Raw genomic sequence first — 10124 nt, 5'->3', positions numbered from 1 at the left:
AGGGACTTCCTGTATATAAAAATACGTTTGTTCATAAGATTAAAGACACTTCAGAAAGGATATTTACTCTCCTGTTGTTTTAATATGTTCCAATCTGTGTTCATAGGACAAACTGTTTCATAGCCCCATTTAGAAACTGGTATACTTTCAAAGAAGGAGCAAAACTGCCTCTGAATATTCCTTGCCTACAAAAAACTCTATGAAATACATGAAGTTGGCAGAAGTCATCAGGCAATTTGAAGGCAGGCACATGCATGCATGTACGCGAACACATACTCATGCATACATATATACATCAAGTGAAATGAAAAGATGGAGTTGAGAATACCAGTCTCTCTTGAAGCATTCTTGACTGGCTGTGTTAAGTAGGGACATGTGTAGAAGGCTTCTTCCCACATCCATGATCCAAATGAATATTGGAAAGCTTTCTTGAATGTGTGAAGCAAGAACAGTATTTATGCTTCTGCCTGTTGGGATAATATTATTGCTTGTGATGCAGATGAATGATACAGAGACATTTCTAAATGTCTCCAGTGCTCTCTCTTCCAAAGAAAACTTGCCTTGGACTCCTTACCTCGGGGGCATGGGGAGTGCTTAACAGTACTTTCATCTGTTTCATCTGTGTTATATAGGTTTTTCTTTTTGTTGCTTGTCCAGACTTTCTAGATGAATCAGGACAGATTTTTTTATTAACGAATTCATCCATTCTAATTCCATAAAGAAAAGAGGCACAAAATGTAGAGGGAAAAGAGAGATCTGTGGACAGAGACAATACCGTATTTTTATGTTTCTCTCAACTTAACTCATAGGTTTGTTATCAGACACAACTGTACTTTGGAAAGTACTACACAAGCAATTACCTGAACTGATTGAATGCAATGAAAAGAAAAGCAGTGTAATGGGACCGTGAAGATCAGACTTCCTGCAAACTGCCAGCCCCAATACTCTAGGATGGTTAGCAAAAGACTCCTGTAGAGTAGAATGGGAATGGAGGAACTTTGTTAGAACGTCCTGCTGTTTCATTTCGAACAAACACAGAAAAGGCCTTGTGGATTTACTTCAGTGCATTCTGATAATAAATCCTAACCTTCCCACACATAAATAGAGCGGTCTTGTATTCTACTTTGCAGAGGACAGTGTTTTATTGGATGGACTACCAGAGAACAGCCCTTTATTTGAAGGTCTGTCTAGTTTCTTTGAAGGTCTGTCTAGTTTAAGGGCTTATAAAGACATAGTACAGTAAGAAAGCAGAGCTGCAGGGGTCTTTACATTTCCCCAACAACATTTAGCATGTGGACAGAAAACCGAACAGACACTACAGGTCGCTTTCCCACTATGCTGTGATGCATTGTATTTCCATTTGAATCATTTTCTTGTTAATCAGAGTCAAGTCAGCTTGAACTCTATGAATGACAGACCTCCAAGACACTCTGTTATTAACTTCCCTGCAAATGTGTCCTGTTTCATCCTCTTTCTTGGCAGTATACTTATTCTCTCTCTCTCTCTCTCTCTCTTTTTGTACTTTATCACATCAACCTGTTGTCTTCTCATAATCACATTATTTAAGCAAATCAAAATATTATTGTATTGTCGAAGGCTTTCATGGCTGGAATCACTCAGTTCTTGTGGGTTTTTTGGGCTATATACCCCCCTGCTGCGTCAGCTCCACTGGCTGCCGATCCAATTCTGAGCACAATTCAAAGTGCTGGTTTTGACCTACAAACCCCTATACGGTTCCGGCCCAGTGTATTTGTCCGAACGGATCTCCCTCTACATCCCACCTCGAAGTTTAAGATCTTCTGGGGAGGCCCTGCTCTCAACCCCGCCACTCTCACAAGTGAGGTTGGCGGGGACGAGGAGCAGGGCCTTCTCAGTGGTGGCCCCCCACCTGTGGAACTCACTCCCCGGGGAGATTAGATCAGTGACTTCCCTTCTGGCATTCAGGAAAAAACTGAAGACCTGGGTTTGGGACCAAGCCTTTGGACACACTGGCAACTAAATTAAGGATCTGACGATAGACAAGGACAAATGGAATGGAATGGATATATGGACTCTGAACCCGAGCATGAGATTGTTTTAATATTTTATTATGCATTGATTTAACTGTTGAATTGCTTTTTTGTACTTTGTATTGCTGTCAATTGATTTAGGCATCTAATTGTGCCTCCTCTGTAAGCCGCCCTGAGTCCCCCCCAGGGTGAGAAGGGTGGGGTATAAGTAAATGAAATAAATAAATTAACAAATAAATAAATGTTCTAGAGGCATTTCTCCTGACATTTCGCCTGCATCTATGGCAAGCATCCTCAGAGTTGAGGTCACCTCTGAGGATGCTTGCCATAGATACAGGCGAAACGTCAAGAGAAATGCCTCTAGAACATGGCCATATAGCCCGAAAAAACCCACAAGAACTGAGCAAAATATTATTGCAATGAGCTCTTTCACGCTACAGCATAATTGTGCAGTGCTGGCACTTTACTGATGCAAATTCCTGTGAACAATCTTAGGTACAACCTTACTTTCTTCCCATGTTTGCCCTACACACACAGTGTTTTGTTCTGTTTTTTTATTTTTTTATTTTGCTGCAATTGTACAGTCGCACAGCTTTGTTATTCCCACAATGCCACCTCCATTTTGCAATATTAGGACTGCAGCAAGAAAAGATTTTTACATGGGAAAAAAAATGGAGCAACAGCAATATTGGGTTCATTGGTCAATTTTTCCAATCAATGAAAAGAGATGACCCAATCACAAGTGAAGTGCAATGCAACTACAAGACAGCCACCATGTCATGTGGTAAGTGCCATCAACATATACTTTCATTCTGTCATAATTGTGCCTGTTGGCAAACTTCAGTAATAGTCCTTTGTTTCCCTTTATTTATTTATTTATTTATTTATTTAGGGCTTTTATATCCCGTCCTTTCTCAACGTCCGCAGAGGGACTCAGGACGGCTAACGAAGTAGCCATCCTGAGTCTACTCCTCAAATGCACAATAGTATTTAAAAAACATTTACACCCCTCGTATACAGTCCAGACCTTTAGAAATCCAAAAGCATTCTGCAATGCATTTACCTTCCCTAAAATTTGCGAGTGAATAACTGTATAGTACACAAGAGGCAACACAGTTTAGCAGTTTCTTGTTGGACTACAACTCTGGGGATTTGGGTTCAGGGCCCCAATCAGCCATGAAAACCTACTGGGTGATCTTGAGCAAGTCACACTCTCTCAGCCTTAGAGAAGAGCAAACTGTGTCTGAACAAGAAAACCTTATGATAGGGTTTTTTAGAATCACCATACATTGTAAATGTCTTTACGTTATGCAACCCAAGCAACAATAACTTGAAAGGTGAAGTCAGAGGTCATCTAATCGAACCTCCTGTTGAATACAGAATCCAGTCAGAGCATCCCTGAGAGTCAGCCATCCAGCTTCCATTTAAATATCTCCAGTGAAGCTTGAGTCCAATAGCTCCTGAGACAGTTCGTTCCAATGTCAGCTAACTCTGTTTTAAATAGAGTCAAGTAGTCATGGACAGAATATGCCGGCAGTTTTCATGATTGATGTCACTGAATATCTTCAGATAATTATATATTTTTCTGCCATTTGCACAATGTATAAAGCAGTCCTCACACCCAAATGACTATAATTTCCCATCCAACGGAGTAAGCAACAACTCTGTTTTTGAACCGTTCATCACTCCCCTTCCACTTTAGCATCCTCAGATGGAAATGGTAAAAAGCTGTGCCACAACATAGGTCCTTTAAGAATCTAGCTTCTGAGAAACTTGCTTCCGATAATGCGGCTCTTCCTATTGAAAACCTGGAACAGAATAGACTTAATTAGCTTTAATAACTCCGTTGTAGAAAATATATGGAGCTGGGTTTTTGTTGTTATTATTAATGCAATCAGGCATAAGAGAACAAATATGCTGCATTTAGCTTTGTGCTTGCTTAGGATGGCGAGGGAGCGTGAGGAGGACTGGAGTTTGAAGTAGTAATTGACCTTTGTTCCACAGCCTGAATTGTTATTCTGCAGCGATTAAATGATGCTTTGCTGGCCACTCAGTCAGAGCTGGTCAATAAGCTATTAGTGCCATCATTGCTAGTGTGTCACACTCAAGCCTGACTAGTGTGATTAGTTCCATTATCAAGACCTTAGCAGGCCCCTTGTCAAAGCACACTCTGCATTTCTGGAAGATTTATTTTTTGTTGTACTATATTTTTTAAAATGGCAAAGCTTTCACAGCAGCTTGCATTTAGCTAACCCAACAGATTTTCCGCACCCATTTTGAGCATTCAGATTTCATCTCCTTGTCAGGAGTCACCTAGATTGCCTCTAATCTTTCAACCATGAATCCGTTGGATTGTCTGCTGAGTTGCCTATATGGGGTAGACATTTTATGGTTGCCTTTTACTTGCCTAACTGATTCCACTGGCAATTTTTATTTTTAATTTTGCAAAGGTTAAAGAGTTTGGGATCCAACGAATGGGCTGGTAGATGGTGTTCTGAGCTGGAACTGGTCTTCAGTGTTGAAAATGTGCAAACATCTCTGCTAGAGGATATGCTTTACTGGTGGTAAATTGATGCAGCAGGTAGACTACAATACAGAAAAGTCTGAAAGCTCTTAAATTGTTGGCTCTTGGCATTTCTTTATAACAAATGTTAGTGTCAGGCCACCTAACAACAAATTCTGCCCAAGAATATCACAGAGCCAACATTGCTCTGTGGGTGGATATACTAGATTCCATGAGCTGGATGCACACTCCCCCTTGGTGAAGCAACTGGAAGATGACTCTTCACATTTATACAGGGAGTGACCAAAAAGGAATCTATCCCATATAGGCATGATCCATTTGCCATCTTAATAGATATAGTGAATAGTACAAGCACATTGTTAACAGGAAGACTTATTCTCTCGGGGGCCTTTCATAATACACAATACACAATACAAAATTATCTCAGTATGATTCCATTGTAACTGTCATGACTGCATCCTACAGAATCCTGGTGTTTGCAGTTTCATAAAACTGCAAATTCCAAGATTACATAGATAGTTGACATGGCAGTTAAAGAGGACTACAGTCCTACCTCAACTAAGAAAGCATCTAAAGTGACATCTTTTCAACCCACCTCCCCCCCCCCCCCCCCTCTTTTCTTCCTTGACCTCTGTCTGGATAGAAGTATTTTAGTAGCATCAGTACTGGGAGATGATGAAGGAGGTCCAAAGAAGCACAGGTATCCGGCATCAGGTTGCAGCAACATCAGACAATACAATAAAGCATGATCTTGGAAAGTTCCTATTGTAGCTGTCAACGTGTTTGCCTGTAAGTGATCTATTGTAGTTGTTTATGTGCCTGCCTACAACAGACAGGGTAGGCAGCAGCTTTGTTCCTTAAGCTGATAAAGATTCTAGAACCCATCTTCCTGGTGACAACAGATCATCCACACAGATGGACACCAAGTGTTGTTGCTTCCATTTTGTGTGTGAGAGTGAGTGAGTGAGTGTGTGTGTGTGTGTGAGGAGCGACTTGAGAAACTGCAAGTCACTTCTGGTGTGAGAGAATTGGCCTTCTGCAAAGACGTTGCTCAGGGGATACCTGGATGTTTTGATGTTTTATCATCCTTGTGAGAGGCTTCTCTCATGTCCCCACATGGGGAGCTGGAGCTGACAGAGGGAGTTCATCTGCACTCTCCCTGGATTCGAGCCTGCGACCTGTCGGTCTTCAGTCCTACTGGCACAAGGGTTTAACCCACTGCACTACCAGGGGTTCCTTGTTGCTTCCATGAAGCTAAGTAAGATAGGAGAGAACTGGCCGATCATGACAAGCATGAGAAAAGGGAAAGTGAAAGCAGACACATTGTCTCTGATCACCAGAAGCCTTGCTCTATGGATCTCTGTTGATTTCCATGCTTTTAGCAGCACTGCTATGATGAGGAATATACATATTTTGTCTTTTTAAAGCAAAGGGTAGAGCTTATAAAGCAGGGTTTACCATTCTCACTGTACTTGGTATGCATTTGCACCAGCTTTTCTCCATTCTTACTGTTTTAGACATAGGACCTCATCGTATGAAAGTGGGAAGAGCAGGGGAAAGTAGTCAACGTCCCATGCCTTTCTGTCTTTAGGAATGGCAGCCATCCCATGTACTTTCCCAGTCTTTTCCGGCTTCTCTCCAGCTTCTCTCTGGCTTTTGTCATTGGGAGTCGGGTAGCACCTAACTCCTAAAAACACAGTGTTCCCTCTTTTCCCCTGCGCTGATGCAACAGAGTCCCATGAAGTAGCCCTGTATCATATGATGGCCATGAAGTTGCCTTGTATCATATGATGACCTCAATGGGACTCCATTTCGGTAGTGCAGAGAAACAAAGAGAACACTGCATGCGATGAGGTCCTTAACTCCTTTCTTTAGTGTGATTGAGATCACCGCAAGGCAGTATCCTTGTAGCAAAAGATCCTTCTGATGTCTGTGATATTTGTGATGGGTGGCCATGAAGGACACATTTTTGCTATTTTTAAACTGAGTAACTGGAGAAATGTTCTACCAGTGCTGATTCAACTGCTGTGGAGACCCACATTTTGTTATTGGTAGGTCTTGATAAAAAGTACCATCTCCATCCCAGAATTAATGAGGTAGGAGAGGAAAATGAAAGCCCAAAGAATGAGCACTGAAAAATAAGGATCCCTGATTGCATCTGTAGTCTACATATTCTAGACAGTCACATACAGTATGTGCAATGTTGTCAGCAACATCACTGGGAATAAGAATAAAAATGTGCCATCTCTTTAAGCATTAACTTTTCTTTCTTAAAAAGAAAAAGCTACTCGTCCTCAGAGAAATCCAACATGCAGACAAGCCCCTTTTGGGACACCTTCAAAGTGTCTTTTGTCAGAAGTGTCTCATTTACCATGTCAGAATAAAATAGGAAGCACACTCAGAAACTCAGGGAGCACCTTTCTCTCCAGCTCTTCAGCAGTCCCCTTAGCAATAATTGACAATGGACACACCATGTAAGGCAACTTTACAAGAAAAGAGCAAAGAAATAAAAGCTCTGAAGGACAACAAAAAAATCTTTCTCTTTACTTTATGGCTTTGAAATAGATGTTTAAAAAAATAGTGTATGCGTGTGAGGGTGTTCCTCTTGGGGCTTCTTTTGTCTGTTTCACACTCCATTGTTTTCTTTCTCCAGGCTTCTGTTTTGGTTTTATTTGGAATCTTGTAATGAGAGCTGACAGTTTGTCATGGCAGCTGTCAAAATGTGTGAGGAGAAGACATTTGCCTGAAGGACAATGGGCTCATTTTCTCCTTGAAATGTGTGATTAAGATGTGATAAAACTGTGACCAGTGTGTACCCCTTTGGGTTGGGTAGGCACCAACAGGTTTGAATGGTCCAGCATTTCAGGAGGAAAACTATTTTTTGTGTTTAGTGGACTACTAGCATGATAGGATAAGGACCAGGCAAGAGCCTTTCAATTCATGCCTTTCTACCTGGAGCAATTTTAATTTTTTTCATTTTGGTAAGAAAGTCCATTCTGTAAGAACTTGTCAAACCTAGGTGTATAATCTCATTGAGACCTATGAGATCATAACTAATGTCTTAATTAGATAAGATATAAACCTGGCAAAATCGATTGTTAAAGATTAAAATAGCAGTATCAGCTTAAACCCTTTTCAATATGGAAAAACGCTGTTCATATATTTACTGAAATCTCCTGTAACATAGAGTAACATTTGGCTTTAAAAAACATAAGAACAGAACTAAATGAACTTTTGAAGAGACTGAAGATTTGCTCCTTTTAGTTTCTGGCCCCGAACTTGATAGCTAGCATGTCCTGACAGCTGCACACCAAGGTTTTGTGGGCTTTATACTACTACAAATAATAATAATAATAATCATCTTTATTTATATTCCACCACAACCTCCCAAAAGAGGCTTGGGGTGGTTTACAAGGCACTCCAAGTGCAATATAATATAAACAGTTCGTGAGTATAAAACAATATCACATATAAAGTTATAAAACAACCACTATCAACACATAAAATAAAATAAAATACCTCAATTTAAAAATGTAGGCCATCTATAGTTAAAACTAGCTGCCATCAGTTCACAACTAAAGTGCCAGAGTATCAACCTCAAATGGGTCCATTTCAGCCTACTCGATGCCAAAACCCTGTTTAAAAATCCATTTTTTTAGACTGGAGTGGAAGGATTCAAGGATGGGGGCTAATCTAATCTCTTTTGAGAGGGTGTTCCAGAGACGGGGAGCCACTAGAGAGAAGGTCCTCTCTCTCATCCCCACCAACCGCATTTGAGACGGTAGTGGAACCGAGAGAAGGGCTACTTCTACTGATCTCAAAGCTCGCACCTGATCATAGAAGGGAATGCAGTCTTGAAGAAAGGTTGAACCCGAAGCTTATAGGGCTTTGTAGGTAATAACTTGCACCTTGAATTGAGCGCAGAAAATTGTCAGAAGCCAGTGGAGATGCTTGAGTTGGGGCATAGTATGTTATTATTATTATTATTATTATTATTATTATTATTAACTTTATTTGTACCCTGCTAGCATCTCCCGAAGGACTCGATGCGGCTTACAAAGGCCAAGGCCTCAATACACAACATAACAATACAACCTAAAGCAAATTAAAACAATTAAAGCAATATTAAACAACAAAACAACAAGCAATAAACAATACACCAAAACACAATAAAACTGGCCGGGCCAGAGTAATGGGTACAGAATTAAAAGTGCTGATGTGACAGGTGATACGTAAGGATTATAGGGTAGGTGCAATGTGCAATGTTCCCTCTAGCTAGCCCAGTTAGCAATCTGGCAGCCAATCATTGTACTAACTGCAATTTCTGAACCGTCTTCAAAAGCAACTCCACATAGAGTGCATTACAGTAAGCATAGACCACCATGGCCAAGTCAGGTTTTTCAAGGTATGGTCACAGCTGGCACACAAGTTTTAATTGTAGGAAGGCCCTCCTGGCCACTGCCAACACCTGAGCTTTAAGCGTCAACTATGACTCCAGAAGGACACCAGGACTGCAAATCTGTGTCCTCAGGGGAGTGTAACCCTGTCGGGCACAGGTTGGCATCCTATATATAAATAATAAATAAATAAACTTTATTTATACCCCGCCACCATCTCCCCGATGGGGACTCGGAGAGGCTTACATGGGGCCAGGCCCGAACAACAATTACAATAAAGAAAACCAAGACACAACTGAAAACGCAAACAATAAACAATAACATCATAATTACATAAAACATATGAATACATAACAATATAAGAATTACAATAGACACAAGCACAGTGACAATGGGCAGGCTACATGTAATGATTAAAAGACAAAGTGATTAAAACTAATTAAAAATTAAGACAAGATAAAAGAGAGAAGCAGATAATATGCGGAGTAGTGCTCATTATGGCGGGGGTTGTGGAGTCAAGCTTTCCCACAAGGGGGGGACATCTACTCCAATGACAGAACTTTAAGGCTAAACAGTCATGTGAAATTGTATACCTACTCATCAAAGGCGCAGTGGAAAGGCACAGTGGAAGAGCAACACAGTGACCCCCAGACCCATTCCATGATCGGGCCTAAAGCCAGGCTGAGAAGGATCAAGATAATCAGATTCATCCAAGAATCCCTGGAGTTGAAAAACCACCACTCGCTCCAGAACTTTGCCCCCAAAAAAGGGAGATTAGAAATAGGCCAGTAGTTATTTACTATAAAGGAGTATAGGGACAACATTTTTAAAATTTGTTTTATGATTTCTTTTTTCAAGCTAGATGGAATTTTTCCCTACTCCAATGAGGCATTGATGATCCTCGAGAAACACTTAGCCAATCCCTCACCAGCAGGTTTGGTAAACCAGGAGTGGCAAGGATCTAATGCACCAGTGGTTGCTCTTACCACTCCAAGAATCTTGTCCATGCCATCTCTCCTTTAAAAGATGCAGTACCAAAACCAAACCAAAGCAAAGAAATAAAACACAACAACCTACAACAATCTTTCAAAGAACAGTGATACCTTGGTATCTGCTAGAATTTGGTTCTAGGCCCCTTGTGGTACAAACATCTGTGAATGCGCAAGACTGGTTATATATGATAGTGTTGTAAAT

The 10124-nt window shown here is 40.8% G+C and overlaps 1 long non-coding RNA gene across 1 annotated transcript in view; it reads left to right on the top strand.

Moving 5' to 3' along the window:
- Nucleotides 1-2604: 2604 nt before the first annotated feature.
- The window catches only part of LOC137096436 (uncharacterized), a 28970-nt gene continuing 21450 nt past the window's right edge, over nucleotides 2605-10124 (top strand). Inside the window, exon 1 of the long non-coding RNA XR_010909472.1 lies at nucleotides 2605-2793. This is a non-coding gene — a long non-coding RNA (uncharacterized lncRNA). The remainder of the gene's footprint in view (nucleotides 2794-10124) is intronic.

The sequence above is a fragment of the Anolis sagrei genome, chromosome 2 (assembly GCF_037176765.1).
Source record: "Anolis sagrei isolate rAnoSag1 chromosome 2, rAnoSag1.mat, whole genome shotgun sequence".
Taxonomy (NCBI): Eukaryota; Metazoa; Chordata; class Lepidosauria; order Squamata; family Dactyloidae; genus Anolis; species Anolis sagrei.
The sequence above is the reverse complement of the archived record's forward strand: the minus strand, read 5'-3'. Positions and strand labels throughout refer to the sequence as shown.